This window comes from Balaenoptera borealis (genome assembly GCF_965194805.1).
Source record: "Balaenoptera borealis genome assembly, chromosome: 10".
In the NCBI taxonomy this organism is placed as follows: domain Eukaryota; kingdom Metazoa; phylum Chordata; class Mammalia; order Artiodactyla; family Balaenopteridae; genus Balaenoptera; species Balaenoptera borealis.
In genome coordinates, this window is record NC_138874.1 from 112,894,857 (window position 1) to 112,921,360 (window position 26,504).

The 26,504-nt window shown below is 47.2% G+C and overlaps 2 protein-coding genes across 5 annotated transcripts in view; one reads left to right on the forward strand and one right to left on the reverse strand.

Moving 5' to 3' along the window:
- Positions 1–10,117, reverse strand: part of INSYN2A (inhibitory synaptic factor 2A) — a 242,293-nt gene extending 232,176 nt beyond the window's left edge. For all 3 annotated transcript variants that reach the window (XR_014248825.1, XM_082406632.1, XM_082406631.1), the window contains exon 1: positions 6,616–10,117. The gene's annotated coding sequence lies outside the window, so the exon portion shown is untranslated. The remainder of the gene's footprint in view (positions 1–6,615) is intronic.
- The window catches only part of DOCK1 (dedicator of cytokinesis 1), a 526,335-nt gene that overhangs the window by 252,848 nt on the left and 246,983 nt on the right, over positions 1–26,504 (forward strand). The gene's annotated exons all lie outside the window — the stretch shown is intronic.

Genomic DNA, 26,504 nt, shown 5'->3' on the forward strand with positions numbered 1-26,504 from the left:
CTGCCAATGCAGGGGACAAGGGTTCGAGCCCTGGTCCGGGAAGATCCCACATGTCACGGAGCAACTAAGCCCGCGAGCCACAACTACTGAGCCCACGCACCACAACTACTGAAGCCCGCGTGCCTAGATCCCGTGCTCCGCAGCAAGAGAAGCCACCGCAATGAGAAGCCTGCGCACCTCAATGAAGAGTAACCCCCACTCACTGCAACTAGAGAAAGCCTGTGCGCAGCAACGAAGACCCGACGCAGCCAAAAATAAATAAATTAATTAATTAATTTAAAAAACAAGATTATTTAGTATCGGGAAAAAACGCTTATGAAATAATGTTAAATGAAAGAAAGCAATCTACCAAATTGTACTGGAAGAACATGAACAAAACTGGACATCATTGTGGTGTTGAGATAGTGCTTTTGGGGAGGTTTATTTTCCCTTCTGTTTTCCAGGCTGGGTAGGGGGAGTTGCAGTGTCGTTATGTTGTTTGCCAATGAAAAAAACACAGGGCAAAGTTAGTCCACACCTTAGGGCAGCATGACAGGATCAGGCCTCTGGAAAGTAGAAACACTTGGATCAAAAGAAGAAAAACCTAGAAATGATTAGATCTGGGTACAAGCAGTCTCCCAAAGGTCATCTTTTCTTGTTTTGAGGAAACCTTGGATAAAGAAAGAAAATGAATTTCAAAATCCTCACAGTGTTCGTGTGTGTGTATGTGTATCTGCAGGGTGTAGACGTCTACATACACGCCTCTGTATATAGGTGTGTGCAGACTGGCTGGGAGATCCAGGGAGCGTTTAGTAGAAGATAAATCCGTATGTGCGAAAACTCACTGTCGGCTGGAATTTGCCATCTGTTTTAATTAGGAATCAAGCAGTTTTGACCTATAATCTGCAGTTACCATCTGAAGGAAACTTTGTGGGATTTCAGCACGAGAGAGAATCTCCACTGGGTTAGTTTTGTTCTTAGTGTCTGCAGGGACCTGAGAGGTTTCCAGTCTGGCCCTGAGCTGTGATATAAATGGCATAATGCAGTCGACTGACAGTGGGGGCTGGGGAATGGGACGGCCTTGCTAAGACACCTCCCAGGGTCGCGTCTGTCAGTGGATACAGCAAAAAAGCTAGGCAAGCAACCCGACGAGTTTGGAAAGGGACTGCGTGACATTATTGGTTGTTCTCGTTGCTGTCCCACTGTTGAGACACCTTGGTGTCAAAGATACTGGCTGGGATTCAAGATTAATTGGGTCAGCATTTTATTCTATATGCAGAGGGAATGCCTGAACATTAGGCTACTCGGGGGGGGGGGGTGGTGAAAAAGAATATCCCATGCCTTAACACGCTGCTTCCCGGAGGGAAAGGGAAGTGAGACAGAGCCTCACCCGTTAATGAATTCATCTGCCTTCTGAAATAGTTCACATTAAGACCTGTTTTATAGGGTCTTAATGACTGATTGATTCTTCCAAAACGGGAGTCCTCCGCTCCTCAGGGCAAAGCTAACTGCTATAGATTTTGGACTGTGTCTAAGTTAGATTTATTATCCAGTTTAATTTCCTTTAATACACTGAAATGATATTTTCCCAGACATGTGTTCTCTTCTTCAGAGGTCATTAAGAGGGCTGAAATGGGGTAAAAAAGTGAATGCCGACACCCTCCTGAGATCGAGCCCTGGGCGGAGGCTGCTCCCATCTCAGCCTCCAATGCGGTGGCCCATTGGAGGAAACGCCCAAGTCACCCCCCAATCCCTGGATTTATGGACTGTTGCAGTGAGGCCTCCATCATTAAGAAGTGAGGACCATCCAGTCGGAAGCAGGGCAAAGGGCACTCAGGGAGCTTCACTGCAGGTCTTGGGCAGAAGAAACAGCATGGCAGCTGGGGCCCCGGCTCACGTGTATCTTTGATTTCAGAAAACCCATTTTAACCTACTGAAAACCTTTACTCAATTACTTCAGCCACATAACATAAATAGATTCTCACTGGCCTGTTTCTAATGAGTGGGAACAGAGGGAGTGAACCATCCATTTTCTACATGGATGCTTGGGTTTGGTGTTGAGGTTTTAGAAGAACCAGAAGATGCCCTTTGGACCAGACTTTCCTCTTCATTTGTGTTTCACTATTTACTTAGTTCTTCGACGTTTAGCTTATACTGACATTAACCTTTGTTCGTCCTCTGTCCAAATAGAATCTAAATTACTAGAAATGAATTAGCAAAAGTTTATGATGGTGGCAAAAACCAAGTGGAAAAAATACCTCCTCCAAATGAGATGTTACATCACTGTAAGAAAATTTTTTTTTTAATTTTTATTTATTTATTTATTTATTATTTTTGGCTGTGTTCGGTCTTCGTTTCTGTGCGAGGACTTTCTCTAGTTGCGGCGAGCGGGGGCCACTCTTCATCGCGGTGCGCGGGCCTCTCACTGTCGTGGCCTCTCTTGTTGCAGAGCACAGGCTCCAGACGCGCAGGCTCAGTAGTTGTGACTCACGGGCCTAGTTGCTCCGCGGCATGTGGGATCTTCCCAGACCAGGGCTCGAACCCGTGTCCCCTGCATTGGCAGGCAGACTCCCAACCACTGCGCCACCAGGGAAGCCCCATCACTGTAAGAAATTTTATGTGTCGCAGTTAGCTTTGCTAACTAACAATGTCCAAAAAGAATTCAGTAAACCTGGTTCCAACAGCTCACCAAAATCATCTGTAAGACCAGTCAGAGGAACTGATTTCCCAACTCCTCTTCTCTCCCCCATCGGTATGACAATTACAGAAAATGTTAACTATAGGGCCTTAGTTTTGAGCATAGCTTATGAGTGCATTTAGATTACTGTAGCAAATAGCTCACCTACTCTATTCCCTGATGGTTCCAAGTAATTAAGCAACAATCAGCTGGTAGTTTGGGGCCCAACCCCAAGAGGCTGGAATTAGTAGGATGCAAATGAGATGGCTTTCCTTTCTTAGACTATTTATGGGAATCTCACTCCTTTGAGAACGTGTGCATACTGGGATGGGCTTTGGGCTTGTTTTGCCTTATTGATGAACTATGGTGAATCCATACTTTTTTTTTTTTTTTTACTAAATGGCATGTTTTGACTCATGATATATCTGAAGCTAAAATTAGAACAGTAATTTCCCCAAGAAATAACTGTCAAAAGAGTATGTTTTCCCTGCTGCTTCTACCAGCTGACTCTCAAGATACCATATTGGAACACCCTGGCAGGGTTTCTGCTTGGAGGTTACCATTCACTACAATTGAAATCAATTAGAGTTGAGGATGTAATCCATCTCTCTGGCAAGGCCATGGGAGTGTCCATCTATTACCATCTAAACGGATCCCCCGTGTGTTTTTCATTTGTAGTGTGTCGCCCGTGTTTCCATGGTCTGGCCAAACTGTAGACTTTGCAAGGTCTTGGGTGTACTGCAGCGGTAGCAAGCCAAGAAAGAAAGGGAGAAATGAGCATTTCTTGTCATCGGCTTCTATTTATAAGTGGATGGCAAAATGTAGAGAGACAACCGCCCAGGTCAGAATCCTAACAAAAAGCCACAGTCAGAGTCAGGGTGTGTGGTCTTCCCACGTATGGCTCATGTTTTATCAGCTGGGGTCCAGGGTGGAAAGGTTGCTTGGTCTGAACACTTGAGTCTTTCCTTTGATTCTTGGGCTAAAAATGATGCAGGCATTATTTAATCTGAGAGGACCAAAAGGACATGAATTAAGACCCCTTTCCTTCCACTGCAGCTGATGAACAATGAGGGGGAACCTCAGAAGTAGTTCATTACCCTCAAGAGCGATGTCGTCAGTGTAGGCCAAACTTAGGCTCGGCAGGGAGAGAGTGTACACTCTCACTGAGGACAGGGAAACTGAGGGAACGTTACTAGTAGCAAGGGATAGTTCCCAACTGCAGGTGCACTAAGGGTGAACTTTCAGTGTTCAGGACCCAAAATGTCATTGTTAGGGGTGGGAGATGAAAAAGAGAAAACAAAAAGTGTCTGTGTGTCACACACTTTAGCATCCAAATAGCTGTCACATTTTATTCCTTAACACAAATTCGACTTCTCATTGATCCTGGTGGGATTTTCTACTCTGCCAGGCCAGTTGGTTTGTTAATTCCTTCCTTGACTAACAGCTGTTGTGAACTTATGTCTTCTCCGTGCGTAACAATATGTAGCTACTTGTAAAAAAATATGAAGCTACACCCCTCCCCCACATGAAAATCTCAGTAGCATCTCTGGCAGCCCGGAGGACTCTGTACCCTCCTGGGAGGAGGGCTGGCACAGGGCAATGGCCTGAGACCTTGGTGGTCTGTACTCAACCCAGTAACAAAGCTACTGTGCTCACCTCAGCTGAGCATGGAGCAGAGGTGCCTGGTGTTAAATGCAGGACTGAACTTGTCTTACCGGGGGGTCAAGAGATCCCAGCCCATCCATCGTAGGCTAGTGTGAGTCTCTGAGTCCTTTTATTCTGAGGGTGCCTTAACAGCTGCTGACACTGCTTTGCCTGACTGACTCCCTAGTTTAATGCCCCCAACCCAGCCATCACCGGGTCCCACTGATTTTTGTTTTTCCTTCCTCTTGCTTCACCTATTGATTTCTTCCGTTTTGTTCCCACCGTTCCCACCTTGACCTTGGTGTTTTTACATCCCCTGCCCTCAGCTCTCTATCCCTCCATCCGGCATGTTCTCTTAGCCCAGGCTTCAAGTGCAAACATCTCTCTTCTCTGTGGGTACCTACCTGAGTCCCAGTTTGGTAGTGCTTCCAAAAAGCAATTTTTTAAGGGTCCTCTATAATCTTTCCCATCCTGCTAATCTCCCTGGACTTCTCATGGGTACTCACAAACTCTGTCTGTTCAAGTAAAGTCAGTTCCTGTACTGTCTCTAGAATACACCCTGGTCACTCCCTACTTTGTGTCTTTGCTTCCGGTGGTTCATGTTCTGGGGCTATGCCCCACCCTCCTTTTTAATGGTCCGGGTCTAGCCTTGCCTTCTCTGGCTACTCCAGTCTTCATGGCTGCTTCGATTGACTCAGTGAATGCCACCTGCATGTGGAGGGTGACGTGTGCTGGGCACCCAGGGAATCGAGGAACAGCCCTCGGCAATGTGCAGCTCAGCATGGGAAAGACATTCCTTTGTGGATGGCACCAGCCGACTGTGCTCAGGACCATCCTGGCATCAGGAAGAAGAAAGTGCTGAGAGAGGGTTCCCTGGGAGTCAAGGCAGGCCTCCCCTGGGAGACATGGAAAAGTTGGCCTAAAGCCTGAGTCACTTTTCTTTGATGTGCCAGTTCTCTCTTCTTACACGTATGTAAGTGTTTGTAGACTAGGTTCCGCTAAGCATCTCCTCTCTCTCGAACTCAATCAGCCTTTGATCCTTGCTAATTAGTTTAAGAATATAATGATATATACATCCCAGGATCCTCACAGCAGGGGCCTTACCCATGACATTTTAAGAAGGTGTAGAGTGGGTACTCAGTATCGCTGGCTTTCATGGAGTCTTTCTGCGTAACCTGGATCCTCAGATCTGGTGAGCACGGCTGTGTTCTGCAACCTGGGTAGGGATCGGATGAGTGGAAAGGGAACGGGACAGAGTTTCATTAGTTTGAGTAAAACCACGTCCTCAGATTTTTACCTTCTGAACCTTGGCGTAACTATCTTGAGTTTGGTTGTTACACGGTATTACTTTTAATTTTTTTCTGTGCAGGTGGAGGGAAACGAAGATGACACACACACTCACAAAAATGAGTAGATGGTTCAGAAGTGGTGTGTATTTTATAGTTAATCATAAAGTGCATTGGGGCCCTTACAACATATTTGTTATAGTAAATGTGACCAGCAGGCTTGTTCTTACACTGCCCGGCTTTCTTCTTGGGAGTGGGAGGTGGTCATGGCAGAATAAATTAAGAATTTAATTCAAAAATCTCAATAGCTTGGGATAACATAAACATGTTAGAGAGCATGGAATCAGTATAATCTCAGCCTTCTCATTGGACTCTAGATTTTGCTATAGAGGAGGAACCCCTGACCTTTCAGGGTAGTGGGGGGGAATCAATAGAGGGTTGGGAATCGCACCTTTGCATTGAGTTACTTCAGAGCATGTGTGTTTTGGCCCAAAGGTGTTGAATGAAATAAATAGCTTTTCATTTTTCCTTACTTTGAAATGAGAACATAAAATATAAAATCGCACTCAGTAAATAAAATCAGTAGTTAGAAATATAATTCTATGCTACTGTTTGTGATGAACATAGGGAGGAAGGAAAAGGGAAATGGGGAAATAAAATGAGAGGGAGAATGTGAGGGGAACAGTGAAGGCTAGAACCGCACAGACAGGCACAGGAGAGGAAGGGGAGGTGCTCAGGGAAGCCAGTCCAGGCAGAGGGCATTACATCCTGAGTGCTATTAACTGGGGATGGAGGCACAGATCGTTCTGATGGACCAGAGCCACTACCGTCAGCTTTCCACTGCTCTGTATCCGGCAGCTGCAGCAACCCTTCTCCTCCCGTACAGAACAGAGCTGGACAGTTCCTCCCAGGGCAAAACAAAAATCAAGCCAAGGACAGGTAACTGAGGCGGGACCATCATACAGTTTCACATTTTATGAAGCACCCAACACACAATGAACACAAGTGTTAAACTGAATGAATAATCACATTTTAAGTTGACGTTTCTGTGTTCTGCTTCTGCCTTTTAATCTCTCTGGCACCTTGCTGGAACTGATGCTGTCTTCCTTCACAGGGATTGTGGTAAAGGGAGAGAGAACAGAGGGGTAAGACTGTGGAGGTTCAAGAAGTTAGCGTCGTTGTGCATAAGCAGTACCGCTGATCTTGAAATGATTCTCTGTGCCCATCAGAATCCTAAAAATATTGTTTTAAAGGAAAACATAAGCCTTTCCAAAACCTCAAACGACCCCTCTATACCTGGCTTTCTTGAAACTTTGGAGGAGAGCACAGCATTGAAGAAGTGGTGCCTTTTACAAGTTTTGTTGTTGTTGTTTTTAAAGACAGCCTTTCTGGCCACGTAGGGGAAAAGAATCCGAAGGGAGGCTGTGCTCATCCCAGAGGAAGTAGGAAGACACGCATCTTCCTCAAGGCCTCCATCCTTGGGCCTGACTCTCTAGAATACATATATTGGTCCCCAGCCCAGACTAGGTGGTCAGAGTTTCTGGGGAAACTGGTGACAGGGTGGCCGAGAGATCATTTTGCTAATGCATGCAAGATGAAGAACCACCGGCCTCCGTGTCTTGTTTTGTTCCCCTCATTCTCTTGTATTTCCTGCTGTATCCCTGAAGCTTGGAGCTACATGGGACACATAAAAGGTACCCATAAATATTTACCGAATGAAGGGATGAATGAGTGATGTCCCAGGGGAGCAAGCAGAGCCGTCCCCTTCTAGTTTTTCTAGAATGAACCTGGGACTCAGCCAGGGGTTGCTGATCACCAAACAGAGCCCAGGTCGAGGCCAGCAGGGTGGGCTTTCCATGGCTCTGTTCATGGAGTATCAGTGGGCATGGATTCCCCTTCCACAGGGAGGGACAATTAGTGACCTGTCATTGTCATCGTTTAAAATACAGGTCTTTTGCAACGTGGATTAATTATCAAGTGGCGAATTCCAGGTAAATTGTCACCTGACAGGTCCATAGCAGGAATATGACGTATTCACATCTTTTTTCTTTTGCTGATTCTGGCTGGGGATGCAGCACGTCTAGGATTCTGCCCCTTCCTAGGAATTCCGTGGGTGGGGGCAGCTCTTCTCACCAGGGATCTGGGGTTTGAGATGAGTTATTAGTGCCAGTGCTTTTCAGTGAATGATTTAGATGCAGGATTGTATAAGTTAGCAAGGGGGTACGCAAGGTCATCCCTTAGACTAGACTCATACTAGTCTTTTCTTGTCATGGTCATTCCTGGCTATGTCATATCACACGGTGCTTAAGAACTGGGGTTTAGAGACTGACTGCCTGGCTTTGAGTTCTGGCCCTTCCGCATATTAGCCCAGAATCCTGAGCACATTATATGACCTGGGCAAGTAAAGGTAATAAAAAGCTAATGTTTCTATCCTGCTTGGCATGGGTTAGGTACCATTTTGTACTTTATCCATGTTCTTACATTGCATTCTCCAAATACTCTCTGAAGGAGGAGTTACCGTATTTTAAAAGGTGGAGAAACTGAGGCACTGAGAAATGAGTCCGTGTCCACATCACCCAGATAGTAATTGGCAGAAGTGGGGGTGCAGGTGTGGACAGTGTCCCCTGGACACGGCTCTCAGTGCTCTGATCCTGTGATGAGGGCTCAGGAGGCAGGTGCCTATGAAGCCCTCAGTATGTGGTCCTGGCGATGCTGCTGCTGGTGATGAAGTGCTGTTGACAAGGACAACGCGCTTAAGAATACGTTATGGGTGTAGATGACGCTGGATATGTTATTTGAGAGAAACAGGTTTGATAACCACTTGTAAGGTTTCCACTTTGGCTGATTAAAAAGTATACAGTTGGACTTCCCTGGTGGCGCAGTGGTTAAGAATCCGCCTGCCAATGCTGGGGTCATGGGTTCGAGCCCTGGTCCGGGAAGATCCCACATGCCACGGAGCAACTAAGCCCGTGCACCACAACTACTGAGCCTGCACTCTAGAGCCCATGAGCCACAACTGCTGAGCCCGCGTGCCACAACTACTGAAGCCCACACGCCTAGAGCCCATGCTCCGCAACAAGAGAAGCTACTGCAATGAGAAGCCCGCGCACTACAACAAAGAGTAGCCCCCGCTCGCCGCAACTAGAGAAAGCCCGCGTGCAGCAACGAAGACCCAATGCAGCCAAAAATAAATAAGTAAAAAAAAAAAAAAAAAAAGTATACAGTTGTCCTAGGTTTTTACTTGAAAACAGGGCATGCCAGTGGTCATTTTCACATAATCTTTAGATGTAGAGTTAGAATTGATGTGATGCTTTGATGTAAATAGAATTTAAATGGTCACTAGGAATGAATTGAGAGCCGGGGGCCCTGGATTCCAGTCCATTCTCTACCACTCACTCAGCAGTTGATCATGCCCCATCGAGAAGCGACGCCTCCCCTGAGCTTCCCCTGTGCAGCAAGAGCAGGTGATATTTTCATAGACCCAGTGTTGCAACCATGTGATAAATTCCATCCTTTAGCCTAACCCTTGGGGATTTTTGCCACACTAGCAAATCTGATAGAAACAATAAATAAAGCAGAGACATACTTAGAGGACAGTAAATAGTATACATGGAGACAAATAGAAATAGCAAAAACAAAACAAACAAGAATGGAAAATACTTCTATGAAGCCACTGAACTAACAACTACTTTGAAAACAGACAGATGGTAAATACTTGAGAAAAGCAGTTATCATGGGGTTTTTCAATGGCCTGAGAAGTCAAATGAAAAATATGGTTTAAGAGTGAGCAACTTATCTTTTTAAACATTTTTAAAATTTCAAACTCTCCACGCTTGCACGTGGTATGAACTTTTCTTGGGAGTGATTCTTCGGCGCACTTCCCCAAGCTAGGCGAGTCTTACGTGCATGACTAACGGGGAACTAGTTGTCTAGTTGTTTGTGCCATGCAATTTCAACAAGGAAAAAAGAAACAAACAAACAAACAAACCCCAAGTCGTTATGAGCCACTCTGGTATTGATTAGAAAAGAAGCGCTACGTTGATGGGTCTGGCGCAAAAACCAATGGAGTGGACATGTCGTGATGTCATATTGAGAGGTGGGGTCAAGGCTAAGAGACCAGACGTCTTCTGGTGGTCTTGGGTTGACCCAGTGAACTCTCCAGTATTTTGGTAAAGTGAAAATTCCTTTCAACCCCAAAATGTCAGCATTTGGGGTAAAAGAGCATTTAATCTCTTGGATTGAGGCGAGATAGAGTCATCATCTGTCCTGTTCTTCTCCCTTGTTTCTTTCACTCTAACACTAGGTCACTAAACTTAAACACATTCTTTCTTTCTTTATTCTTTAAAATTTATTTATTTATTTATATATTTTTGGCTGCGTTGGGTCTTCGTTGCTGCATGTGGGCTTTCTCTAGTTGCGGCGAGCAGGGGCTACTCTTCATTGCAGTGCATGGGCTTCTCATTGCGGTGCCTTCTCTTGTTGTGCAGCACTGACTCTAGGCGTGCAGGCTTCAGTTGTTGTGGCATGCGGGCTCGGTAGTTGTGGCTTGCGGCTCTAGAGCACAGGCTCAGTAGTTGTGGTGCGCGGGCTCAGTAGTTGTGGCTCGTGGCTCTAGAGCGTGGGCTCAGTAGTTGTGGCGCGTGGCTCTAGAGCACAGGCTCAGTAGTTGTGGCTCGCAGGCTCAGTAGTTGTGGCTCATGGGCTCAGTAGTTGTGGCTCGCAGCTCTAGAGCGCAGGCTCAGTAGTTGTAGCTCGCGGGCTCAGTAGTTGTGACTTGTGGCTCTAGAGTGCAGGCTCAGTAGTTGTGGCATGTGGGCTCAGGAGTTGTGGCTTGTGGCTCTAGAACACAGGCTCAGTAGTTGTGGCTCACAGGCTCAGTAGTTGTGGCTCATGGCTCTAGAGCGCAGGCTCAGTAGTTGTGGCTCGCAGGCTCAGTAGTTGTGGCTCGCAGCTCTAGAGTGCAGGCTCAGTAGTTGTGGCATGCGGGCTCAGGAGTTGTGGCTTGTGGCTCTAGAACACAGGCTCAGTAGTTGTGGCTCACAGGCTCAGTAGTTGTGGCTCATGGCTCTAGAGCACAGGCTCAGCAGTTGTGGCGCACGGGCTCAGTAGTTGTAGCTCGCAGGCTCCAGAGTGCAGGTTCAGTACTTGTGGTGCACGGGCTCAGTAGTTGTGGCTCGGAGGCTCAGTAGTTGTGGCACACAGGCTTAGTTGCTCCGCGGCATGTGGGATCCTCCTGGACCAGGGCTCGAACCTGTGTCCCCTGCCTTGGCAGGCGGATTCTTAACCACTGCGCCACCGGGGAAGTCCACATTCTTTCTTTAAAAACTCAGCTTCTACTCATGTGAACTTTTACCAAAGGAAGCTCGATAAGGTTGAGTTTGGGGGTGGAAAACCCCAGAACTTTGATCCTCTTTTCTTTCCTGGTCACTGTATGGCGCAGGTGTAAGGACTGTTCATCTCCAGAAGCTGTCTTCATTGTTAGCATCTTCTCACAAGACTTCCTTTTAATTCCTACTTCAAAACAACTTGAAATGGAAGAAAAAAAAATTTTGTCCAATCTGGAGTCTGTGAATTTCTAGCAAGATCACTGACTAGGTTTATTGTTAATAGCCTCTCATTAAATATTCATGAAGCACCTGTTATTTGATAGGGCTATTCTTAGTCCTTTAAGAATTTCTCTGTGTTGAGGATCCTTTGATCCAGTTTTCTTCTCTTTGAGAGTATATCTCACGGACATTCTAAGAAGTAAGAAATGATGAAGAACTTATCTTTTAAAATAATATTTCCAGTTGGAAACTCAAGTTCAAATTTCTAATAGTAATCATATCTTCCCCCCGCAAATCTGCTGGCTCCCTGGCTTCTCTGTTTCCATTGAGTCCCCAGCCACCTTGTCTGCCTGGGTTAGTAGCATCTTTAATGCCTTCTTCACTTGCCATGTCATAAAGATTTGCCGCCGGGGATGTCTCTCTCCCAGCCACCCTCTTATATACCATTCCCACTGTTACCAGTCACCTTTGCTATCAGTTAATTCTCACCTGTCACACCCTCTCAGCCGATCTCTAGCTGTCAAGACTTAATCTTCTGGAAGTGTATGTGATTGTTCAAAACATTCAGTGGTTACCCATCGCCAGTGAACATAGGACCTTTCTTTCCTGCCTGTTCCTCTGTTAACTGACTTCAGATTGCTTCTTAACTCTCTGATCTTCACTCCGAGACCTTTGCCCAGTGTCACTTCTTACCCTTCCCACACAAGTCTCTTGCTCTGAGTACACGCAAGCTGTGCTTAAGCTGCAGAATTTGTGTGTACGGGGCCAGTCTCAACCCTTGTCTCAGCCAGGACATTACCCTTTCCTGCCTGGGAACCTTCAAAGCACACCACTGGTCCTCTCCTGATCCTACCTCCCACCTCCTCTCGCCCTCCTGGCCTTGAACTTCTTGAGGACCTCTCACTCATCTTGCAACACCTCACACATTGCCATGGCCGCTGTTGCTACTGTCGGGTACATTTCCACAAACCAGCCTTCCTTTCTGGACCAAGCCATCTGTGTATCAACCTACTTTCCAGTGCTTGCCCATTATCAAGTCCAGGTTTAATAGTTCCATTACATTTCCAAGGATGCTAAAATCACTTACTACAAAAGCAAGCAGCTTCCAGGGAGCAAAATGCAGATCATATGAGGTGTTCTGAGTCTAAATACTAAGTATACACAGAAAAGCTAAAGAGATAGGCAGCTGACAAACACTGGATACTTCCTAGGGAACAACCACTATGGAGCGACCCACATCACTGGTGGAATGACCTAGAAACACAAACAAATATTGGTCAGTTTCATTATCGTTGACAGTGGAGATGCTGAACCTCCAGGGTGATTTCTTAACTGAGCAGCTGAAAGGAGGCCCCAGACCATCAGCCTCCTTTTCCTGCCCTTTTCTCTCTGGAGTCTTGGTGCGGCGAGAGAGTAACTTTTATTTGCAGGGCTGCTTGTAATATTTCTGGCATCCCAAATCCTCCTTCTCCTGTATTTCATATGCTGTAGTTTACTGCGTTTCATTTTATGCCCGAGGCTAGATTATTAAGGATTGAATTGGAATTTTCCACAGTAACTGCGATATAAACTTTGACCAGCCTTTTGCTATGCTGTTGTGATTTTTCAAAAAGTTTCTTCACCCGTGTCGTGGCCATAATAGAGTAACTCGGGTGAAGGTTCAGTGTGTAAACGTGAGTCTCTCCTCCTTTTTTGCTCCAATTCCTAAGAGCAAGATGACATGGTAAAGAGAGCTTGTCTGTGGATGTACAATACTTTGAATAATCAGTTCAATATTCTACAGAAGCAATATTCGCAAATGATAAATTTGAAGACTGTTCTTTCCAAATTCCTTGGAAATACGGTGTTAGCCAAAAGGTTTATAATTTAGAAACCTAAGTCTTTCTTGTCCTTAATATCTGCTTTTCTGTAGTCGAGTTAATTTTCTTTCTCTCCCAACTAGAGCTGGGAATATGCACTCAGCAGAAAGACACAGAGCCATCAGGTTAAAGTGTTTTGTTTTTATTTACATCAGCGATTTGTCACTTGATAATTAATATCTTTGTCTACCTTAGAGCCCCTCAACTCATTCACTGTGGTGTGAACGATGTCTCAAGTACGTATGACTCAGACCCATACTGAATGTCACGGTGGCTTATGGTGATATTGCTGTGCACCTACCCCTATGGTAGAGGGGGTGTTTGAAATAGTTTATATCAGGAATTGAATTTGGAACCCGGAAATGTCTCCAAGTTATGTTTTTTGTCAATCTGAGAGGTAAGTTTCTTGGGTGCTTGGAGACACTTCAGGGCCTCTGGACCTGAAACAGATACATTATCATACACGGTCCAAAGGTTCAAACCTGTAATTTGTACGGCTTACTGTTTAGTACTAAACAGCCTCTTCATGTGAATCCCAGCAGGGTCTCCACAATGTGGCACTAAATCTCTATGTTCTGTCCTTAATATATAAGAAAAATAGACTTTAAATATACACTGATTAAAAGTTATAAGGTTTTTCTACATTTATGTTATAGGTTCGCCCAAATATTAAAGACTTATCCAAATGTTTGTATGCAAATACCCTGGTAATAAAAGTGTTGGCATGTCATATCAATCATACTAAATTTTGCTTTAAAGTACTGAAGTCACTCCATAATGAAATATTAAAATCAAATATGTGAGGAGACTAAAAAGAAACTGCTTCATAAATTATGGCAGCTCATTTCGTTGGCTGGGGAATGAAGGGCTCAGGGGAAGAGGTTGCTAAGGGAATTGGTGATGAAGGAACTGTTTAAAATAACAATGCCAGTTTTGTCTGGGGCATCATCATGACCTCATAGTCCCTAAATGACCATGGTTTGCCTTAAATAGGCATAACTGGTGTGGTTCCCCGAGCTTCTGATTGGTTAAAGCAGCAGCCTTGCTGGCACCTACTCAGGTGTCTGGTGGGCTGGTCCTGATGACCCGGTCACTGCCTCCCTAAATCGATGCTGGTCCGTAGGACTGCCGCTTCGCAGTGTAGCTGTGATTTCTTTATCTTGGAGAAGCAGCCTGTCCCCCACGTAAGTAATCTGCTTCTCATACAAGAGTTCAGTTGTAGCTCTAAATGAGACAGCCGTGGGTGAGAGCAGACAAGAGAATACAAATGTGGAGCTAAGTGAACACATCTGTCCAACTGTTCTGCTGGATTCAACTCTTCATTCTGAGAACCATTTTTATTTTCTGACTTCTTATTTCCTTGTGCAGGAATCTTCCCCGTAGACCAGTGCCTTTCACGCACAAGTCTTTTCATTAATTTACTTATTTAGTTAAATTTTTTTTTCTCTACAGAGGGAGAAATAAAAGAAATAACCCTACATGTGGGGAAAACAAATGTGGCAGAAGAGAGAAGCCCCCAAAGTCAAGAGACTAAGAGAGTACCCAACTTTCCCTAGGCTTTCAAAAGCTTTCCAGCTTTGGCCTGATTAACCTATGTCATCACCAGTGGTTGTGTGTCTCAATGGGATAATGGGCCTGAGTTAAGTAAAAGCTAATGCCTTAATCACAATAATAAACTATAGTAGATTTAAAGGTAACCTCTGCTTTTCAAGGGTACCCATCTTTAAGTAGAGGCCTCTTCTTTAGCTAAGAAATAACTGAATCGTCCTATCTTTAAGGAAATGATGAATTTCGTGAAGTGAAGAAAAGCTCAAACTCTCTGTAGCTAACATAATTTATGCAAAATCATGCAATTAGTGATAGCTGTGCTAGACATTTTTTTTTCTCCAAATGCTCCTGTAATAAAACCATCATGAGTAGCAGTGCCATCTAATGTAAGTAGTAAACATAGATAGTGAATTATTAATATCTGGTGAGGCATTCAGATGGCAGGACTTCCATTTTTCCTTTGAGCTGACAGCACGTTTGCTAATCATACTGGCAAAAAAAAAAAATGGCAAAGATGAATATGAACTTTTCTTTGAAAAGTAACATTCAACAGGATATGAATGTAATAAATAGCACACAATGTGAATCGTAAAACCCGGCACTCTCTGCCTCTACAAAGTGAAATGATGCTTATACTTTCTGCTGGGTCCGTAGCATGAGCTTAATGAGGTTAAAGCGTTTTCATACGTGTACCACTCGTCAGGAATGGCCCAGGTCAGGTGATTTGGGTGGTAGTTTTCAGTCAAATCCCCAGTCCGGTAACCTTGACATTCCCCCCCCCTCCCCCCGGCAAATGGAAAGGGAACCTCCTGGTTAGTGCTCGTCCAAGGGAAAACCTCCCAACGCGCCGGCCTGGACCCTCCTAGTCTGAGCTGTAGTCCTGTGAAATGATCGCGTGAGTTCCCAGCCAAGGCAGGGCTGGCCCAAAGTTCCTTCCCTCTCTTGGCCACTTCACCTCGGGATGCTTCCGCAGAATTTAAGCGCCGAAGCAGACAAGGTCAAATTGAACGGCTTCACTGCTGCTCATGGTTCAGCGGCCCGACCGGGCGTCCAGCCCTCCGGCACAGACCTGCAGCAGGAGAGGGGTCAGGGCCCCGCTCTGTAGATGAGCCAAGCGCACCCGTTCCTCCCCGATTTACACCAGATGCGCCTCTCCTCCCCCACTCCTGGCATCCCCTTATCGCTAGCTCCATCTCCCTGTGGCATATTTTGGGCTAGGAGAATGCTGAGGTCACGGGGACAGGCTCTTTATCTTGGCGATGGAGATGCCGGCCGGGAACCCTGAGCATGAACCAGCAAGACGCAGACTCTCGCTCTTGACTTTGGGCTCCAGGCGCTGCCCCGGCCCCGGGCCGGCCCGCGGGCTCCCTCCTCCCTTCTGCCCTGGTTCGCCAGCAAGCCTGCTTAGCTGGGTCTGCAGCCTTGGTTGGTTTCTCACGCCTGTCACGGTCTGACTCGGGATGCCGAGCCCCCGGAAGACCCGCGGGCGCCGACCCCGGCCCGCAGCCCCGGGAAGGTGCCAACCCGAGCGAGCCCTGGCGCCACGGGAGGAGACGGGCATTTCACGTGGGCAGCTGCCTTCGCTCTGCCCACGCCTCTCCATCGCGGCCGGCGCCAGGGCCCCTCCACTCGGACTTATGCCCCCGAAGTTAATCAGCCGTACTTGCCAGTTCGCTTTAGTTTGGAAAAGACTTAAAAACCTCGAAATCTGCCGGGGCCACGGCCGCCCCCGATCCCCCCAGTTCTGCCTGGCTCGGGCTGTCGGGCGCTCACGAGGCTGTGGCGTTTGTCTAGAACCGACATCGCAGACACGCAGCCCCGCTCCTCCCCGGCCGTCGCCAAAGTTGCCTGACGCCCCTCGGCGACCCGGCCGTGCCAGATGCAGTTGCGTAACCTCCCCCCCGGCCCCGCCCGCCGCCCGCCGCCCGCCGCCGGGTTTGCTCCCGGCTGCACCGGCGCGTCCCGGCCCCGGGAGCCGCCGAGTCCCCGGCGATGCCCGTTCGGGGGCGAGTGCGAGCTCCCGAGCCGGGGTCGGCGCCCGTCCCGGCGGTGCTCTGCCCGCGGCCAAGTGCAGCGGGCGCCGGGGCGCGGGAAGAGGGCGCACGGGGCTCCGCTTACCTTCGGCTGCTTACAGATAAGTCGAGGTCGGTGCAGCGCCGGGCTCGGGCATGTCTCGCCGCGGACTCGGGCAAGCCTGGCGCGGCACGGAGCACTCAGGGCAGGGCATCCGCGGCGAGGCTCGCCGGGCTCGCGCGGAGGAAGGCTCGGCTCCGGAGACTTGGCCGGCTGCGCGCCCGCCGCCCGCCCCCTCCACCGCCGCCGGCCCGGCCCGCCCGGCCCGGCCGGCCCCGCGCCGCAGCTCGCGTCCCTCCGGCCCGGCTCAGCGACGCGCGCGGGGAGGCAGCGGCTTGGCCGGCTCCGGGGATGCCCGCGCGCTCGCTGGCTCGCGGCGTGGCGGAGGCAGCCACAGCCACCAGGCTCCGTGCTCCTCCGATGTCCTCATTTACTGCGATTGTCTCCGGCGAGATCTCGGAGCAGAGGCCGGGAGGCGGGGGCGGAGACGGGGAGGGAGCGGGAGGGAAGTCCTTGCCGCCGCCCCCGGGTCCCAGCTACTCCGCCGAGCCGGGCGGCCGGAGGACAGGGCGCCGGAGCCGCGCGCCCGCCGCCTGTGCGCCCGGCTGGCACTGAGGCGGGCGGAGCCCGGGGCCCCGCGGGGCGGGAGCCGGGGCGGCGCGGGGTCGGGCCGGGCCGAGTGCGTGGGGTGGGGGAACCGGAGGGAGCGGAGCGGGCGGGAGTGCAGGAGCCCCCGCCCGCCGACGCCCGAGCCCGGGGAGGAGGTGGAAGGAGCCGCCGGCGGCTGCCGCCTGCGCGCCGGGCTCTACCGCGGCGCGTCCTCGGGGTTTCTGGGCTGCAGGCGGCGCTGCGCGGCCCGGGAACTTGTTGAGCCTACCCTGGAGCTGGAGCCGCCTCCGGAGCAGCTGGAGGGCGGGGCCCCCTAGGTTTTTACCGGGAGGGGTCGGTGGGGACCCCGCGCGATGGCCGCCTGCTGTGCCGGCCGACCCAGCCCAGCGGGGCTTTGAAATCCAGGAGCGCGGGGGGCTTAGGCGCCTGCCCCCTCACCTGCGGATTGCTGCCCGGCCAGGGTCAGGGGCGCGTTGCCTTGGGCCCAACCCGGGGTCAGCCCCCCCTAAGTGGAGACTGACCGGCAGGCTCGTTGCGACTGGCCTGGGGACCGAAGTGGGGCTGCCCGCGGCGTCCGTTGCCCGAGGACCTTTAGGAACACTCCAGAGCCGGCGCCACCCCTGCTCCTAACCGAGACCCTCCCCTTCGGCTGACGCTCACCGCCCACCTGCCAGGCCAGGGCGCTTGCTGCGTTAGCTTCAGGCCAGAGTGGAGCTCGCTTAGGGAGGCACAAGGAGCTACACTCACTGCCCCCCAAATCCACCTATGAGTAGGTCCTCTGAGCTCAAAGCACCTGGCCCCAGGGGCTTTGCTAATTCCTGGCAGGACCTGGTGCCTGCGATGCGACAGCCAGCTAGCTGGGGGTCACCAGGCTCCCTAAATTTTCTCGGGCTTGGGGCTTGAAGTTCATTCTCTTTGAAAATGTGTGAAAGTAGCCACGTTCATTAGACTTAATATTTACCAAGAAAGGTCAGAGAAATGGTAGACTGGAGGGCAGTGCCAGGCTCTGGGGAATGCATTGGGAGGACAGTTGGTGACGGCCTTTCACTCAAGCACCTCTTCAGACACAGTTGCTGGTGCACACACCCTGCCTGCTCATCCCTGACGCACCAGCCCTGTGCCTGGGACTCGGCCCCTGCTGGGTCCTTGTTCACTGAGTTGAATTGAGCCTAGCTCCATGCTGTATATAGTGTCAGTTCCTTATAACTCACTTTATATGAAATTCTTTATTTGTCTCTACGTGGATGCTTGGGGCGATGTGTCCAGACATTACACAAGGAAAGTATCCTGAAATCTCCTTTTCCCTCATCCTTTGGGATACAACTCTACAATCCTCGGCCTCCAGATATGCCCAGGAAGGGAATCCTGAACCTGTGGATCCGAACTCTGTCACCGTGCTCTTTCTTATCCTTTCTTATCCTAGATTCTTCAAGGCTCATTTTCAGCCTGTTTACTTCTCTGGCTGGTAGTGGCGCTGGTGGGGCTGGCTGGTGAGATTTGCCAGGTGATGTGTGAGCAGCCGGGAAACCTGTAACCCCTGTTCTGCCTGGAAGGGAACTGATACTGGGGATGTGTAGGACTTGGGGACATTCAGTGCCAGGTGAGAGGGATCGTCGCCATGGCTGCCTGCAACATAATCCTCCGGGAATGGGCTGTTGCCATGTGGGCTCAATAATCTCTCCCAGTGGTCTGGGCAACTTTCTGTAAATCTTGCTTTATTGCTAATGCACAACATCGAAATCTGTCTTCCATCTCTTAAACATGTCACTGTAAATAAAGCTGCCAGGGCATCCTGAAATTGTGCTGGTGGTAATGGAAAACTAAATTTTTAGGGACCATGAGCGAAAACAGATAAACATAAATGCGTAAATGCATGCCGAGGACAGAGCTGAGCCACAGGTGGCAGCGTGAAGCTGGCGAGCTCCAGGGACAATGGTGTTTGTGACCCACATGATGTATAATTCTGGGAAGAAAATGGAAAGCTGTAATTGGCAGGTTAGAAAACCCACTTAATATGAAGAGGAGGATTTAATTGTCCTTTTTCATATCATCAAGACTACTTTTAGTTGTTCATGGATCTAGTAGACATGAGTCTATTAAAATTATTGGTATCCCCCCTCTTTTTTGAAGTAAAAAACTATTTGTCGTATTACTCCATGGCAAGTCTTCAACTTCACGAAGGTAAATAATGGTGAAACGTTGTTGCACCTTACCTTAGGCTGTGGAGAGGTATTCCACATGGGTGAAGTTGATGCGACATCATGCTCTAATCTTTAAAGCAAACGCTGTGCTGGGGGCTGGCCGGGGACACAGGGAATTCAGCCGTCTTCCTGCTCCCAGATCTCCATGGCATTATTTTTTATGGATGGAAGTGTGCGTATTTTTAGGGTGTAGAATAGATCATGTTTAGTTCTTCCGGAAAAGGAGTTAAAAGTTGGTAGAAAGTAGATTCATTTTAGGAGTCAGTTTGGTAAAAATTGGGTTCTTACATTTTGCTTCAGATTTTTGCTGGAAAAGATGGACTGGCAAAGGGAAAAAACATAGCTACTTTTAAAGTGGAATTTCCCGAAAGCAGAAGCACCTAAGAATAAAAATACAAGAAAGTACAAGACAGATGATTAAGAAAATATCCGAGTGTCTTTTCGTTTGCCTCCTTCTTGGATGTGGGCAGGTGTTGTGCAGAGAATTGCTAGCTTTTCAGTTCTACAGCTTAGTAAATTTTGAGGTCTCAATTTCCATGTTAAAGAAGACAAGAATATAGTCAAAGATGTACAAGAATGTTCATTAGTTTTGTACATCTGAGTTCCGAACTGGAAATAACCCAAATTTCTATCAACAGTAGAGTGGATAAAAATTGGGGGGTTTATTCATACAGTGGAATACTACACAGCAAGGAAGTTATTGCTGATGCATATGGTAACATGAGTGACCTTCACAAACCTTGGGCGGCAGAAGCCAGACACAAAAGTCAGTGTCATATGATTGATTCCATTTAAATAAAGTCCAAGAGGGTGAAAATTTTACCGATGGTGGTAAATGTCAGAAGGATGGTTATCTTTGAGCACACTCGTCATACAGGGTCACACTGCCTTCTGTGTATCTTGAACCAGGTGGTTGCACAGTTGTGTACTTATGGAAAAGTTCATCGAGACGTTCTCTTTTTTCAGGATGCCTCCATTCTGTCTGGGCATTATCCCTGCGTCTTTGCAATGTCGGCACACAAGTTCCCCCAATAATCTATCCCTTTAAATGAACCAGCTTATCTCTCCGTCAGTGAAATTAGCTTGTGTCTTCCGAAGTGTCTTTCTCTCCAAAACCCAAACCAAGAGAAAGAGGGGTGTCGACAGACTCACTGGTGCTGTGGGGGAGGCTCTGATTACCTGCATGTTGGAGCATCCTTCCTTGGGAGGTTGCTCCTAGACATCTGCTCGACTCTCAGGATACAACCACAGTAGGGTTCATGTTGGAGATGATTTTCCTACCTCGTCCTTTCATGTTCTGCAGCGACTGTCAGGTGAGCCTGTGTCTGTGATGGCAGGTTCCACCGTTCAGTTCAGAAGTTGTGGGTACAGATCAGCCATGCTCAGCCCCTACGGAGGGGAGGGAACTCGGGTTGACCTAAGCCTGTAGGGGAGAGATCAGATACATCAGGGCATTTTTCTTTTCTCTTTCAAGAACAAGATATAGCACTCAAAGGGGCTCCAGCCAGACCTCATCTTTGCCTCAGAGACGAGTGAGAAGGCTTCTGAATCACTCCTTTTGTCGTATTCTGCTCAAGCGTTTACTGCCCGCTTTCAGGACTGACTTTCTGCGCCTAAGAGTCTCCTTCTGTGTAAAGTCCCTTGCCCGTGGCTCTTCCATTGTCCTGGCAGCAAAGCCGCGTCTCCTCCTGGTGGGAATCGGAGCTGGTTCTCGAGTGCTGGGGATTCTCCCCATCTCTAGTTTCTTTCCCTTCCTCGATGAGCAACCAGGGATGATGCTATTGACTTGGAACGCAATTTGGTTCCGAAAAACTGAACATCACGCAGATGAGTTGAAATTCCTGGTTTTCTATAACGCATCATTGTGAACCTCATTTATCTGTAGGAAATGGAATGGTTTTATTTGTAAAGAGAACAAAAGTGGTGGTAGGTTTTCTTAAACACACCACGCAGCCGAGGCGATGGTACGTGAGAAACGGTGAAGAGTGGGCACTTGCTTTTGACTCTCCCCTCCCCGCTCAGGACCCCTTATGTGCAGGGCTCTGCAAACCCAGAGGCTTTCGCCTCCCCCAAGTCCGTTACTGCCCCCTCTCCTTTAGGTGGGTGTGCTGAGAAATAAACGCCTGGACCTTATTTACCTGACCTTCATTTGGTGAGTCTGGGTGATGGGGCCCATGGGGGATTTCTCATCATCCAAGTCTAATCTGCTGGGGAGCAGATCTCTTCCGGATGAGGTAGAAGGTAAGGGGCTTTGCTTAATCCCTCTGGTGATGCTGGCTGCCTCTCTGAGGTGGCGAAGTCAACCCCTCGTCAAGCAGGCAATCGACCCCGGCTGAAGAATGATACCTTTGACCAGAATTAAGTCAAGAAGGGATAAAAATTGCTTTCAAATTTCAGTATCTGCTCTGCTAACCCACTTTGCTGGTGTCCAGACTATTGATGACCCTTCCTAGAGCCGTCTGCCCTGGGGCACACAAGGCCTGTGGTCAGTGTGGGCAGGGCCTCAGGGAGGCCTGCGGTCTCCCCGCAGCACTTGCTGTGGGGTATCCGATACGGGTATTAATTTGTTTGCCTTCTATTCCCACCTGGGGATTCACAGACATGGAGGAGGGATGGGCACAAGGGCAAGGAGAAAAACAAAGAACCCTCGTTCTTTCACTCTTTTCCTTCCACAAACCCCATTTGACGATAATGATGGTCCTCCTTGGTCCTATTTCTGCAGAATGCTACGTACCTGGTAAACTGTGCAGTATCTCCTGTTGTCCTCACAAGACAACCATGAAATAGATACTCCTATATACTCTTTTCACAGAGGAAGAACAAAAAAGTTAAGTAATTTCTCCAAGGTCACACAGCTAGGAAGTGATGGCGTCTAGATTCAAATCCAATACTGCCGGCTGCCACAATGCTACACTGCCCCACTCAGGTTTATGCTTTTTGTATCAATCTGAGCTTTGCTCAGGGACAGATTGAGTGTTGCCCTGTTTGTACCACGCACTGGTCAGACATCATGGTCCTACTTGAGGAGTGGCCTTAACGAGCGAGATCCGTTCCTGGCCACACCAGCTACCCGTGTCCAGAGTGGACTTCACCCCTCCAGGCTCTCGTGGTGTCATCTTGGCTCTGTCATGGAATAGATTCTGACTAGCGATGTTAACTGCTAATGCCAAGCCCTCGTAAAGCAGATCACGTGTCCAGGCTGACTGAGGCACGGTTTTGGCCAGGCATTGTTTCTCCTTTATTCCCTAAATGTCATCTGATCACTGTATCAATTATACTTTGGAACAGGAATATGCCATAATCATCTCGAACTTGGATAGCACCTTTTGCTTCTCCAATGTAATTTCAATGATCTTAGCACACATTTTCTCTATTGAATACCTGCTATTAAAGGGATCCATCATAATAGACATGTTCCATATATACCACAGAAGACCATCTGAGTTTCTTCCGGGACCAGGCATCATGACGCTGTATTACAGTGGTCTTCTAGATGTATTTGCTTAGTAAGGTGGACCCTGGGTGATGAGATAGCCAGCTGCCATCCATCGGAAAGCAAGCATTTTGTTCTTAAACGCCAAGTTCCAAGTGGGAAGAGTACAGAATTTTTAAAAGTCTCTAGTTCTGTTTGGTGATCTCTAAGGTTACACACAGATTTTCAGCTCTGTGTTTTTCATAAATATTTCTTTTTTTTCCTCATATTACCAAATCCTTGGAGAATTAAATAGGCCATTACTTTAATTCCACTGCGCTGTCGCGTTGCAGAACTCCCTGTTTCCAATTTGCCTAATTTGTGTTTTGGCACATTCTGGAGCAGTGTTACACTCTAGACGTGCACCTGGCCTTAGAACTCACTTCTGGGTTCCCATGCATTAATACTAGTGCACCTTTAACTAAAGTTAAAGCAATAAATGAAAACATATTTTAACACATTTCTTGTACAAATTTAACTTCTTACAGGATTCAAAGAAAAGCAAGACATTTTGTTTTTAAATGTTGCTTAGTGTTCTTTTTTTCTTTTCTCTTTTTTTTAAATACAAAACCCAGTGTGGTAGGTTAAAATGCGTATGGTTAGAATGTGGTGCAGATGGCCAGGGTTGACCACAGCCCCTGTACAGTGGATCACGGTTCCCTGGTGGGTTCTCTCCCTGCCCCCAGGCTTCTGAGCTCAGAAGAAGGGGGAGGGGTCTTTATATCCCAGAACATGCATTTCATGCATCTGTCCAGGGACAGAGGCAAATCATACAAAGCTTTTTCTCATTGGTGTTCATTGGTTGGCTATTTCAGGAGATTAAAGGAAGCAACTTGAAAATCAGTTTGTTTTTAAAAAAAATAAAATTGAGGTGTGAATTTGGAAATTGAGTCACCAAAAAGATGACATAGCATTAGTAGAGAAATCTGTTACTCAGTGTCAAGTTTCAAGGAAATCTTAATTCATTTTTATTCTGTCCTCAGTATGGACCCCCAACATGTAATGTTTCAGAATTTGTTAAATATTGAAAATGTTCACCGAGGCTTGGCATTTCAGCAATCAGTGAGGGTTCTCGAGACTGACAGCTGAGTCCCTAAATGGCCTCCCTTGGCCTCAGTTCAACGTGTCCTCATTAATCGTGATTTGTCCCCTCCTGGCCCATCTCATGCTTCAAATCTCTTTACCCATTTGAATGTGGATCACCTTGCTACATTTGATCAACATGAGCACATGTAAAATTATCCTTTTATGAGGATGTCTTGGGCTATGAGCATTGTGCCCTAAAGTTCTAGTAGAAGATGAAATTTATTGATGATTTATTTATTTCACTGAATCCAAATATGAACATGAAGAAGTTTATTTTAATGGTACTTTCTCCCCCCCTCTGTCCAGCAGAGTAAATACTGTCACGTGAAATTGCTGATGATACTTCCAAGTCCCTTAAAATAAGAGTTGTGATTCATTCACACCATGAAAATAGTAAAGAGCCAACATCTTCACCTGCAGGTTCATCAGCTGTTGGCTCTTTCCTTTTTGGTCCCTGGGTGTTAATGAACATCTTCACTCTGGAGCTTTCTCTGCTCCCGACTCCATCCGGAATTAGGAATGAGGGTTCTGGGTGTCAAGCTCTGGGTCTCAGCCCCGGGAATTCCATGTTCGGACTCTGTGGTTGTGGGTGAATTGCATGAATTCGATCTGATATTTTAGACAACCTCTCATGAGCAAATAAGCAGATTAAAGCCACATCGTAGTTTGGTAACCACTCCCCTCCTGGTCGCGTAAGTGAACTGAGGCAGATGTCCACAGCACAGAGCGTGTGGCTTTCCAGAGAAATGTGTTCCTGTTGTACATTGGGCATATGTAGAGTTCTTTGTTGAATTCTTGCTTTTCCAATGGACAAGCGTACTTAGTCCTTAAAGGACATTTTTAAAACATCGCTGTAGTGAAATCAGCTTAAGGTGTGATGCATGCATGTGGCAAGTGTTGAAACGTGGCTGAGTTCGCCTTGAAATTTAAATGAGCTCCAGTAAAGCAGAAATAATGTCTGTATACCATGTAAAATGCAAAGATCTCCCATAGACTTCTTTCTTCTTTATTTCTTGACAAGCATGCATAATCTCTTCATGTGAATACAGAACAGAATCAATATTTTAAAAGAGTTATTCATCCGTGGGTGCAACCCACTTTAAGCAAACTCCTTATATGAAAGGATGGCCTGGCAACAGGCAAACTGATAACTTTACCAAATGCTCATTTCGACGAAGGCTACCTTCAAATAGCCACTGTCTCTCATGCACTTAGAGGGATTCAGGTTGTCAAAAGTTACTTAATACGTGACTTTGCAGCACTACATCTTTTGCATTAAGTATCATCTACTATACAGTCTTGTTTATACACACATATGAATACACGTATACACTGGAAACTCCTGAAATTGCCTGCGGTGCGTTTCTGTACACATTCCCCGAGTAAGATAGTCTAGACATGATTTGGGTTGTCAAAGCAGACTATCAGTGTTCTCGGTTTGCTAAAGTTCCCCTTTACCCTCTCTATAACATTTACTGAGTACAAACCAGAGCTAAAAAAATAAAGAGGTAGACTTACCTCCCAAAGGATCAGGCACTGTGCTAGATGCTTTACATGTTTTCTCTTACTTCATCGCCTCCACAACGTTATGAAGTAGTAACGTGCGAAATGCAAATCGAAGGGCTGGTTGTGTAGCATCTTGGAAGATTTTTTTTTTTTTTTGCCTACATCACTTTTCAGAGTTATAGTAAATTGGAATTTCCTAAGGTGTTCTTCTAAGTACTTTACAGGCCTTGTCTAGTTGAGTTTATTCCTGTTTTTACAGTAGCCAACACTCTCTTCTCGCTAATATAACTAGATGTATTGGCTTATTAAGTATTTCATTTAAATATATGCTAATTTCTTCTGGATAAATGAAAAGCCTTGGCATCCCCGGTTCTGTTCTCCATAAAGTGCAGTCAGTTTTGGGTACCATCTTTCCTCCATTAACTGTTATTACATTCTTGACCTTCATGGGGAAATAGAAAACACCACCACCCTCATTCTCTAGTCTTCATTGAGCTGACTCACTTTACGCCCATTGGTTCTTCTGTGCTGGTCATGGTTCTAGACCTTTCATGAATTAGGACCTTAACCTTCCTAAAAGCTCCATGAACCGAGGCCATGGTTATCAGCACCATGTCAGGTGAAGAAAAGAAGCACAGAGAGGTCTACACATGTGACTGAGTAGGTCTGGAATCTTACATAAAAACCACTACCAAGAAGTTGTGGGTGATTAGGAATCTTCTCCAGAAATATCGGAGAACAATTCAACTTTCAGTGAGGCAAAATATAGATGTTAGTATTAATTTTCAGCTTGTACATGAATGAACCAATAAACTTTTGGGAGACCTGGAAGTACTGTTCCTTTTTCCCCAGGAAAACAGAACATCATTCGTTCTTGTACATGTTGAGAACATGGATGGTTATCATAAGGCAATTTTGGGATTGCCTTAATAGGCAACTGACTTTATTACCTAATTGTTAATGGAAAGAAGAATTTATAGCAGTGGGAGGCAGACTTTTTCTTAGAGTTACACAATAA